The sequence below is a fragment of the Ambystoma mexicanum genome, chromosome 7q (assembly GCF_040938575.1).
Source record: "Ambystoma mexicanum isolate Mex_15411 chromosome 7q, UKY_AmexF1_1, whole genome shotgun sequence".
In the NCBI taxonomy this organism is placed as follows: Eukaryota; Metazoa; Chordata; class Amphibia; order Caudata; family Ambystomatidae; genus Ambystoma; species Ambystoma mexicanum.
The window spans coordinates 404,976,123-404,989,189 of record NC_090941.1 but is presented as its reverse complement, the minus strand read 5'-3'; positions in this window follow the sequence as shown (position 1 = coordinate 404,989,189).

Below are 13,067 nucleotides of genomic sequence, written 5' to 3'. Positions count from 1 at the left end.
TGTTACATCCTCCTCTCTTTCCTCCTGTGTCCAGCCTCCTGCACTGTATTTCCACTCTCTTCAAATGGCCACCACCCTCTGACAACCCTCATGTCTTAAGTAGGGGTGCAGCGCCACTTCAAGTATATTCTTTACTGAATCTTTCAGAAGTGTGGCAGTTTGAATGTGGAAAAATTATTGGACTGGGGACATCATACTGCTCCCTTGGTGCTACTTAGCATGCCATTTGTGTACGTAAAAGAATGAATGGGCCCAATTAAGCTAATACTCCATGATCTCACCTGGTCTTATCCATTCTTGAAAATGTGTTTTCATTTTTTTAATATTTGCTGTGTCATTCATGCCATACACCATTGCTGGCTATATTATACATCCATTAGGTGGATATATATCTCAATTACCCTGTAACTATAACTGTGGATGAGCGCCGAAACTAGTTGGTCTTTTGTCTACTCATTGATATGTCTAGCCTTCACATGTTTATAGTCAGAGTATGAATATTTATTTTATTTGATTGATTGATTTAATGTATAAAGCGCACATATGATACAGGGGCATCGAGGCGCTTTTGCAGAACCAGTTACTTGTGGTACAGATAGAAAAAGCCATAATACTGAACAGTATAGAGTAAGCAGACATGAATGCATTAAGCAGACATGAAAGGCATCCAACTAAACAAACAACTTGGTTTTAAGTGATCTTCTAAAGACCCAGAAGGATGGTTCTGCTCTTAGTGAGGGTGGTAGGGCATTCCACTGTTTAGCTGATATGTAGGGGATGCTCAGGCCCCCAACTTTGGACCGTTTGATTTTCGGTTGGCAGAGACTGTGCACTTAAAGGATTCTGGTGGGCCTCAAAGACTGGGAAATGGGATTTTTTGCGAAAGGTATGGAAGAGCCGTATTAGATAAGCACTTATGCGTGAAAGACATCATTTTGAAAATGAACCATTCACAGATTTGGAGTCAATGGCCTGCTCTTCTTGCGGGCGATATGTGATCCTGTTTGGGAATATTGAGGGCTGCTCTAAGGGCATTGTTTTGAATTACTTGCATTTTCTGTAGCTTTTTAGCAGAGGTACTAGCGAAGAGGGCTTTTCAATAGTCAACTCTGGACCCACGGACTGATTGTGCTATAGTCAGACAACTGTCCATGGATAGGAAGGGTCTTGAGGAATTTAGGAGTTTCATGGTGTAGGCTGTGGAGGACGCAATGGCGTTCACCTGGCAGGATAGGGCAAGAGACGCGTCAAGGTAGACACCTAGCGTCTTCACCATGGAGGATACAGGGACTCAGATGTCATCAACTTTGAAGGCTGTATATTGATCATTACAATTTTTTTAGACTGCAGTGGACCTTCTAGCAGAATCTCAGTCTCATCCCCATTCAGGCAAAGACGGTTCTCCACCACCCTGGCCTGAATGGTGGAATAGGCACCCTTAAGGGTGTTGGAGTCTTTCTCATAGTTACCAGACAGTGGGAGCAGGATTTGGGTGTCATCGGCATAGTTAGTGAATGCTATGCCGATGGAATCCAGGATGATACCAGGCGGTCTGGTAAAATATTATAGAGGCTAGAGGAGATGCATGAGCCTTGTAGAACCCAGGAGGAAAGGGGTGTGCGATGGGCACTAGCGTTCTCCAGAAACACCCTCATAACCCTTCCCTCTACGAAGGAGGCTATCCACAAGGCTGCTTCTGGGGCGTAGTTGGCTGCAGTGTTGAGATGGTGGCATAGAATATTTTGGTCCACCAAGTCAAAGCCGGCTGATAGATCAAGGAGGAGGAGGAGTGCTGGCTTCCCCTCATCGCTGATTTTGTTCATTTGATTCTTTAGGTCTAGCCACGCTGATTCCGGGCCATGTCCCGGGCAGAATCCAGATTGATGCACCCATGACATGGTTTGATTCAAGGTATGCCTGAACCTGTACATTTTTAGCTCGGTCCAGAATTTTCAACAAGAAGGGTACGGTCGTGATGGGCCTTTAGTTGCTGGGCGCTTCAGTGTCTAACCTAGTTTGTTTTAATAGCGGAAGTTCCCACGGTTCTTTGAGGCTGGATGGTACTGTTGCTCTGGTGAATGAGGCATGAAGGCAGTGAGGAATGGTGCTAGGGTTTCCAAGCAGTCTTCTACAATGGTGGCTGGGCAGACATCCCCTTTGCATCTGGAAGGTTTGAGACTTTTCATGATGGCAAGGACTTCAGGTGCAGAGATTTCATTGAAGTGGAAAGGTGGGACGATATGGGTCCAAGATGGGGGAGCCAAGTCACCCTCTGTGGCATTGGGCGGGGTGTGTAGATTTGCTTGAATAATGAGGATTTTATCATTCAGGGTGTCCTTTTTTTAGCATGGTCATTTGGATCTTGGTGCATCAAGCTTCATCTTTGATCAGGGTGGGTGGGGGTGTCAGGGGTTTCGTGTTCCCTGAGGATGGCAAAGATCTCTCTAGTGTCGGACTTGGCATTGGTGATTCTGGCATTGAAGGCAGAGCATTTAGCTGAAATGATGGCTTTTTTCAGTTTCTTCGGATGGGGAATGACGAAGTCTATGATGTTGTGGTCAGACCAAGGACATGGGGAGTTGGAGCTGATGGATATGGAGCAGCTAAGTTCTGCTATCCAGTCCAGCGTGCATCCCCTAGCATGAGTGGGGGAGTTGTAGTGGCAAAGAAAGCCTACCCCTGTGAGGTAGTTAGCGAGAGAGGAGGCCTGAGGATCCTCTGGCTCGTTACGGCCTATGTTGAAGTCACAAAGGAGGAGGATTTTCGAGGAGGCCTTAATGCTGTCTCGCAGGAAATGGAGCAAGGTCTCTTCAAAATGCAGGTTAGGACCTGGAGGGCGATAGATGAGATGGATAGTAATGGTGCTGAAGGGTGAGGTGGTCAACTTAATGGAGATGATATCACCATTTCCTTCAATGGAGGAGGTGAACGGCCTGATGGGGATGGAGTCTTTCACCACAATGGCAACATCACTTCCTCTGGCATCGGTCATGGTCTTTACGGAAGATGGTACAACTTGGGAGGACAGCTAGCTAGTGGACTGTACCGGAGGCCTTGTACAGCCATGTTTCTGGTGGTGATTAGGTCATTGATGTCCAGTGCATGACCTGGTACTGAGCGACAGGTAATAAGTCCACAGACCAGCTGGGTGTCATTTGTCCTAAGATTGGTAGGCGGTTTGGTATGATTGACATTGACGTGATATGCTTTAAATATTGTTTTAATGCATGGTGGTGGTTCATAGGATTGAGTAACACGACAAATGAGGGGAGACAAACCAAGGTATTGAATGAGGGCGAATATGGCACACACTAAATGAATTGTGTAGACAACCAACAGACTAAGGGTGAGCCAGAGATGACAACAGTGATCAATTTCTGCAAGTTTGTGGAGAATTGCATGTGCGTTTTGGCTTATATTATTCAAAACGCTCAATCCAAATGTTTGATGTAATCTATACAATGTTCCAAGAGACAGGACAGAGGAAAGGTACTAAATAGCCCTGCCTGTATCATGGGCTTGCCTTAGTCTGTGCTGGTGGGTCGCCTGTATATCAGGGGACCGAATATTAGGACACAATTTATTAATCATTATTTATTTTGTCTTTTTCTACTAAAGTTACAAAGCTGGTAAAGTACCCAGTATGGTATTCTCTGCAATATTTTGACCTTAACAGCCTATACCCTGGGTGCTAAAACCTCAAGTAAACTATATAATAAACTATGATGTGGAGCCTAAACAGCTGGCCGGGCAGTATACTTATTATTCGGCCTAGCAGATGTTATGAACAATGTGGTAGATGTGTTCTTGCCACCCCTACATATGTGTCTACCAGGTTTGGTGATTATGTGTGTAATACCACCTTCAGCACGGTCTTCGTGGAGTGGTTAGCTCCTAAGAGTCATACTCAACTGGCATTTAGTTTAGTTAATTTGCCAGACCTTTTCTTGTTGTTAACCCTTCGCTTGCCCAGCCTGTGAATGTGCCAGCACTATAAATGGAAAGGTCTCACCTTCTGTCTCTTTTTTTCAAAAAGGTATCTTATATCACAGGGAAGGGATTCAAATTTAAATTATAAATACTGTAAAAGAGGGATTAATTATCTGTTTTACAGATATACAGCTTCCTATTCGACTGTTTTACTTTGATTGAAATAATTTTTTCATCTTACTTATAAAGATTGGTATGCAGAAAAAGTGGAAGGGCCATCAAACATGTGTCCTCATGTCACTGGAATTCTTCTTTTGAAATGAACTATTTATCTATATTGTTTTATTTAAGTGCAGTGATGATGGGCTCTTAACAAGTGAGTATAAATATAAATATAAACATTGTATCCTGTGATTTCCACTAACTAACAATTAAGCCCCATGGTTAGCAATTGTGGGCTTGTTAAACATACGTGCCATTAGTTGCCTGTGGTTGCAAACCAGCATCTAAAATGGTCTAAAAACCGTAGTAGGCATTTATCTTTGTCTTGATATAGTTATTGCAAAAGCATGATTGCTGAAATGCATTGCGATCGCCAGTGACTTACCGGTTAATCGCATTGGCGAAGCGCCGATCGAGGTGGCATTTCTTTTATCTGCATCTCCTGCTAACAGAGGGTCAACAGTTCGGATGTTAATATTATATTCTATGTGCAAGCACGTTAGGCCCTCAGAGGAGGCTTTGTATGGCGGCGCGCCATCTTGTAGTGAACATTAACATGTATTGTCAGTCAGTTTATTGAATTTATACACTATGTGTGACAAATAAAAGGAACTTATGCCTATATGTGACAAATAAAGGAACCTAAAGAATGATATAAGTATTCTTTTCATTAGGCAACAAGTCTGTCATTTAGTATAATTTTTTATTTATCAGTGCCCACTATGTTGATATCTTGTGGAACTCGTTTTTGTGTATTACAATGTATGTCAGTTTGCAAGGAGGCGACTGCAGGGAGGATATTGATATACTTCATAATTTAACAGCATAACTGTCTACATTCTCACCCTGTTTTTGTCTCGTGGCATTAGTGCAAATAGTGCAATATATGTCAAAAGCAAAAGGATGTGATGCTGTAGGTGCCTCATATTTTCTCATCCAGATTTACCAATTATTTGCATTTTCCGGGATGGTTGATTTATCAATGCTATACGGTGGGTAAGTGATGATACCCATCAGAGAGAAGCAATCAGAGGGTGGTCAAAGTTTGCCACATTATATTTTCATTGAGACTATGTTTGTCAGTGCGTAATTGGAAAATCCATCGCTGTTACCTCTTCAATAGTAAAGCCTTTGCATCGTCATCCCTTTTAGGGCGTGTCACGTTTTCTATAATTGTCCATTTTAGATCAGATTTTGTGTGTTTTTGTTCCCGGAAGTGTTCTACTAATGGCATTGGAGCGTTGGCCTATCTAGTCTGTATACAGGATTTGTGTTCCTATATCCTTTTTTTATCAGTCTGCTGGTCATGCTGATGTATTTAAGATGGCAGGGCACGTGATTAAATAGACAGCACTGGCATTGCAGTTTGTGAAACCCATTTGTCACCAAGGTGTTTTTAAACCTAGGTCTATTGTGGTGGACCTAGAGGTTTGTGGGCATATTGAGCATACTCTTCAGGGCAGACAAAGTAGGCCTTTTTAAGAACAGTGAGGCAGAGGATGAGGACGCAATCGAGGACAAGACCAAAACTCTCCACTCCAAGTATCACCAGGAACTGTGGGAGAGGGATGTTCCCCCTGAAGAACTATTAGTAATTAATCTGTCAGACCACTCACTCACAAAATGTGAAACACAAGTACTCCAAAGAGGTCTAAGCTCTGTACCAACAGTGAATTATGACTCATTCAATACACTCATTAAAATGGCCCAACTGCTATGGAAGATCAGACTAAAGCAGTATTTTGGGGACCTAGAAACAACAGACAATAGGGAAAAGACACATCATACCACAGGATTACACGACAAATCTAAATGTTACCTTACAGTGGTGACGGCAGAATCAATCACTTTCGAAGGCCCTGCAAAAGAACCTGGAAGAAATCAAACTGGAAGAACATCATGACTACCAAAATCTGTCAAGAATGAATGAGTGGCGCTAGACAACTTGAGCCAAAATAGTGTGATTACTATCAAACCTGCTGACAAGAGGGGGGGCAATCATAATAATGGACAGTGAAGTCTATGATGACATGGTGATGTCTCTGCTGAATAATGACCAGCATTATCAACACCTTGCAGGAGATCCCATGAACAATATCAGAATTCTAAAAACATCGATAGTGTAGGAAACCGCTAGTGAAGGACATCGAAGTAAAAAATAATCTGAATTTCTATGCCCCAACTTTCCACAGATCCTGGTGTTTTATACACTTCCTAAAGTACACATGGGGGTCTCCCCAACCCCGGTCTGCCCATTTGTTGCCGGTATCGACTCTATCCTAGAACCACTATCACAATTTGTGGATTTTGTTCTCTAGCCTGAGATACCATGGATGAGATCATATATAAAGGACACCACTACAGTATTGAATTTGGTCAAAGATATCATGTTTGACCCTACAACACAGATACTGGTAACAATGGATATAGAGTCATTGTACACGTCAATCCCACAAATGGAGACCTTACTTGTCATCAACAAGATCCTGGAAGAAAGAACCCCATCATCAGACATCCCACGACTTCTACTGCTACAACTAACCGAGATTGCCCTTACGAAAAACGTCTTTATATATAAAGAAGAGTTCTTTGAGAAGCTATTGGGAACAGCAATGGGGGCAACTTTTGCACCCCACTTGTGAACCTGTATGTTGCCCATTTTGAGAATACCTATATCTATGATAGTAACCAACACACTGAAAGAGATCATCCTCTGGGGCAGATACATCAATGATGTTCTGATGATCTACACGGGTGACCATAGACAACTGGAACAATTTATACACTGTCTTAACATTAGAAACAGGTACCTAACATTTACTTTTTCCTTCTCAAAGGAAACTATATACTTCCTAGACTTGGACATCAAGGCACATAATGGGTATCTATGCACCACAGTGTTTAAGAAAAGCACAGATCGGAACGCTCTGTGGCAGTTGGACAGTTTTCATCCCCTGAAATGTAAAAGAAAACATACCCTTTGTACAATATCTCTGTTACAGGTGAAACTGTTCAAGGATTGATAGATATGATGATCAAGCACAGGCACTCAAGGCCCGGCTAAGGCAAAAGGGATACACCAAAAAACTCCTTAAGAGAGCAACAAAAAGGCAAGGAATATCCCGAAAGACTACATACTTTTGTAGGATTAAAGACCAATGCAAGAACAACAAATTACTGCAGTGTTTACCTATTGATCCAAATTCAATGAAATAAAAAAGCAAGTTTTGAAATTATGGCCAATCTTGAATGTCGGTGCAACACAGTTGCCGATACCACATTTTGCTTTAAAATGGGGAAACCTTCGGGACTGTGAGAAACCTGAGGGTATTCTGCCAAGTAGACCTCGAGAATCCCTTATTCAGATGGCCAGCCAAGGGCTGGTGCTCTCAGATTGCAACCTGGGTAGGGTTGCCTGTGGTTATGCTCGGGGGAATGCCCCAGGTGAGACGTGGTACTATGCCGGGGAAAGGGACAAGGAAGATGAGGCCATTAAGGCTTTTGTGGGCTGTATCAACTCAACCTCCCTCCATCCAATGAATCCCCTTTTCTCTAATCCACCATCCCCTCCACATCTGGTGAGTCTATTAGACACCCTGTTGCACTTAGAAAACACATTCCCCAGTATCCCTATTTCCCTGTTTCCTATCTGAATACTCTGTCATTCTTCTTCAAGTCCCCTTTATTATTCTTTCCAGAACACCAAATCTACCTTGACAAAACGCTATCAATCCCGTCTCTCTGATTATCATTTCCTGCATTCCCAACCTACTCAGACCAAACACTCTCTGCTCACCCAAACCCCGTGTTTATTTTATGACAATAATCCTGGTCATTCCTGTTTTTTTTCCTGTTTGTGCCACATACCATACATATCTCACCCTTCCAAACGTACCCAAACCCCTAGCAAGAGAACTATAATCCCATACAGCATTTCGTCCTCTATATAACCCGTAGGATATTTAATTACTGTAACTTCCCCCTTTCCGACTCGAACACCTTCGCACAACATGAAAGACAACGGACTAATTCTAGAACTGTTCACATGAAATGTTCCAACCAAAGGGTCAGGCAAAGTCAGGCAATTGACCAAAATCACACAAACATGATGGCCATTGCCCTTCCCCACAGGGATAAAAGATGGAGCACAAGACCACAGGATGGGTAAGGCAGACCACACAATGTGATGGCTAACTCATCATGGAAGTTCAAGAGGAAGTGGAGGAGGGCGAATACAGAGAGGGTGGCAAGGAGAGAAGTGACCTTGCCCTTTCCGATCCAGGCCTATAAAACCTCTGCAATCAGAAACATAAGACTGCAAATAAAAGCCAGTGAGTGTTGCAGCAGATGTCTACGGTACATGAGAACCTCCTCTGCTGATAACTTATCCGGGGAAGGACACTGGTCTTGGTGGTACCAACCTTGACTCCAAGGACAAAGAAAGGAAAACAGTTTATCACAGCCGGTGAGTCGAGGGGAGAATCGATAAGAGACTGAATTGTGTTGAACGAAAAGTAGCCAATGGCTAATTTGAACTTTTAAAGATACAATTGAGGAAAGAAGGGGAAAATCAGCAACAGAGGGGTACGGCACCATGGGGGTGCTCAAGTAGGAAACTCTGTCCGATTACCCGGAGGTAGAAACTACTGTAACCAGAAGCCCTTGGGAAGAGGCAAAGAAAGGTCAAAATAGTCATACAGGGGTCTTGTAAAATCCTCTGTACCGTCTTTGACCGATAGATGATTGAGAAAGCTAGGGAAGTGAGCCCAGCACCAAAAGAAAGCAAGGGAAGTGAATCCTGCAATCCTTAAAAGTAAAAGGGAATTGAGAAGTGGCAAGAGTAAACCCAATGGAGGGATGCCAATCGAGAATAGCAAAGTTTAAAGTCGCAAGAAACAATGCGTTGACAAAAGTGAACCCAGCAGAGGGATGTCCACAAGAATTGTTTGAGAAGACATTAAGACTAGAAAGTTAAAAGGTGAACTGTCTTTGTGCAAAGCCATAGTGAACCCAGAAGAGGAAAGCCGACAACCAAGGGCAAGGCCTGATGAACTGTTTAAAAAGACATTGAAACCTGTGAATGCAAGAAAAGTGACAGTGACCCCGAAGGAGGGAGGCAAACATCAAAAAGGGGTCCGAATCTGAAAGAGGGAGATCTGGGGTGGACAGTTATTACCTAAAGTTCATTGAAAAGGAACTGTTTAATCGATTGGTTGAATACAAGTTGGTAAAGGGACTATGCCTAGAAGAGGGGAGCCAGAGGTAAAGCCATCACCCAAAGTATATGTGAAACAGAACTTTGTTTTTGTTAAATGCATCAGGCCGTCAAAGGCAAGAGACTTTTATTGAAAGGAGACTTAAACATCGAAGAACCATATAGTAGAAATTGAACTGTTAGCTTGTGCTGAGAAGGCTCGAGTGTGTGCTGTGCTCCAAGGTCCCACCGTGTGCCGTGCTGAAAACGTGGGGAAGGGAGATCCCTGGCAACCACATCCTAACGTATTATTTGTGAACACTTCTTTTGTTATTGAACCCTTATCCCACACTCTTTTTTGTAATTAGTTGTAAGGAATTGGCAATTGGGTTTTTCTTAGTATAGGCCTTTTTATTTTGACACAACGCTACAAGGACTGCCTTATTTTTCATTTGATGTTTGACGCTTGCACCCATCTTAGATTTAGGCTTAGAATAGCCGTTTTTCCACCCTGCACTTACAGTTTAATAAACACCCTTGAACTGTGATCACTTGTGTCTGTCTTTACTGTCGCCACCATGAGTTCCTTACAGGGACCCATTGGTGGGAGCATACCAATCAGGGGGTCCTATGACACACCCGCCAACTCTATGGAACACTGCATGCCCGACAGGACATAAACCATGCAGATTATGCTCAGTTTGCCCACAACCCTCTAGCTCCACCACAATTGACAAATGGCTTTCACAAACAGCAATTCCAGTGATGTGGTCTATTTAATCACATGCCCCTGCCAGCTTAAATACATCAGCATGACCAGCAGACTGATTAAAAGAAAAGGATACAGGAACACAAACATGTATATGAACTAGATGGGACAACGTGTCATTAGTAGAACACTTCCTGGAACAAAAACATATGGAATACGATCTAAAATGGACAATAATAGAAAAAGTGACACACCCCCAAAAGGGGTGGCAATACACAGGCTTTACTGTTGAAGAGGGAACAGCGATGTGGTTTCCAATCATGCACTGACTGATGTGGTCTCAATGAAAATATAGTATGGCAAACTTTGGCCACCCTCTGATGACTTCTCTCTGATGGGTATCATCACTTACCCATTGTATAGCATTGATAAATCAGCCATCCCGGAAAATACAGTATACAATAATTGGTAACTCTGAATGAGGAAATATGAGGCACCTACATCATCACATCATCTTGCTTTTGGCATATATTGCACTATTTAGACTAGTGTCACTAGACAAAAACAGGGTGGGAATGTTGAAAGTTATGCTTTTAAATTGTGAAGTATATCTATATACTCCCTGCAGTCGCCTCCTTGCAACTAACATACATTGTAATATGCAAATAAGAGTTCCACGAGATATCAACAATGTGGGCACTGATAAATGAAAAAATGATACTAAATGAAACACTTTTGCCTAATTATACATAATATTTATATCATTCGTTAGGTTCCTTTATTTGTCACACATAGTTTATAAGTTCCTTTTTTAAATTGCCACACATTACGTATACGTCCCATAAACTAATTGACAATACATGCTAATTTTCACTACAAGATGGCTCACTGCCTCCTCTGAGGGCCTTACATGCATGCACCACATGGCTGCACATAGAAGACATTAACATCTGGACTGTTGACCAGCTGTTTACTAGGAGACGTGGGTAAACAAAGCGCAGCAGGTATGCCGATGCGAGTAATGGGTAGGTCACAGGCACACCCGCGATTCCAATGAATTTCAGCAGTCATTCTTTTGCAAGAACTATATCAAGACCAAAGATAAATGCCAACTATGGTTTCTAGTACCAAACCGATGGGTCTCCTCTTCATCATGGTCATGGGGAAGAAAATAGATCAATGAACAAGAAGAGGATTGTCTCACGGAACAACAAAAAAAGTATAAAGTATTAGCAAAAAGACTCTTATCGGTAAAGGAGAGAGCAAGCTCGGTCAAGAAAGATCATTATATATTCATGTTTTATTAATACAATGCAAACTATTTAATAAATATTAACCACATATTCATCCTATGGTTTATACAAACATTAGGTAATGTTAAAAACATTCCAATTTAATATTACACCAATAAAAAGCATGATCATAGAAACAGATTTTTTGTTATATTTATATTTTTTTATACAGTTTCTAATACGAGAGCCCTTCAAAGTGAATGCTATTCACACCTAGTCCAAGCTAACCAGCTTCCCATATTTTACCTATTTTACATATGGTTCATAGCTATGGTCCTCTCTAGTAATTTATAAAGTGCTAATCAAATGCATAAGTACTAACAAAGAAGGTGCTAAGTGTCAACTACTGGTATCGTCACTGAATAGATATCAAACATATCCCAAAATATTCTGTTTAGTTGTAGTTTTGACAATTATTTATATTTAGTTATAGAAAACTGATATTCGTCTTCCTCAGGACCAAACACCAATGGGCAAAAATACGCCAATATATAGTCAAACACATGTACAATATTGGAAGAATATCCCGACTTGTTCTTGTTTGTTAATATTCATAGGACATCGCCCTTTGATAAATTAAGATCAATATTTTCTGAAAAATGAAACATAAAAAATGCAAATAAAATTAAACTCCATTAAAACCAGACTGAGCCTACAACTCAATTCCACCGAAATGAGTTCAATATCTAAATGTTTGAAGCACAAAAAGTACCTTTGTTTCTTCAAGTGTGGGTATGGAGGTAAATAACTTCATACTCCAGCCCATTCAAGATACAGATAATTAGCAATTTATCTTTGGAGATATAAACAGCATGACACTGGGATTAGGACTATCCCTAGTTCAAAGAGTGAAATTCCTAAAGACAAAATGCCCTACATGTGACTGAAGGCAGACCTCACCAACCTACATTCGTGATTCCACACAGTGCCAAACGTCTTGATCTAGAAGTCAATGGGATCCACCTGACAAAGAAACAGTTTGCGGTCCATAGATTTCTATTATGCCATCTAATTGAAAATGAAAAATACGCTATGTAGGAAACTTTAGGGTCCTGAACTAGCATAATGCAATGTAGAAAAATGCAGGACAACTTCAAATGCCTGAATAAAAGCAGGGTCAATGCAATATAACGGTGTATTTCACAAATGCTGGCACCCCCCCGTATTGCGAAAACCATGTCCATCTGATATATGTTAATCAAGTGTAAGCGACTCAACTGTTGGCATGGGACATGAAAATGTAATTGCACCATCCTCATTATGCATTCTCTGCCTGAACGTAAACAAGTCTACTAAAGTAGCGAATGTTGGCATTGGCCACTAAATGACGGCGTGACGCATTCTCAATTGGAAAGCGAGCCAGGCTACAACAATAGCGAGTCACAGACTTGTTTCCCATGACTGAGATAACACCCATACTAACACTAGGCTGCGGTAAATATAAGCCTGTTGTAGTTTCTCTTATAGTCAATTTCACAATGCCTTGACAAAGCGGGCAGAAGGGAAAAGAAAAGAAAAGGAAAGAGTAGTGCTATGCTTACCAGTCCCGTTACAAGGGGCATGCAAAACAAAACCCTGGTGTTTCAGCGGCAATGGCACCATTTCCAATATGGTCTAGAATATATAGACCATAAAGGGTGGACTTCCATGTACGCTCGTTGGAATGGACGTAGTATTGTCATAGAAACAGGACTGCAAAAACTAGCTGACTGTCTCCATA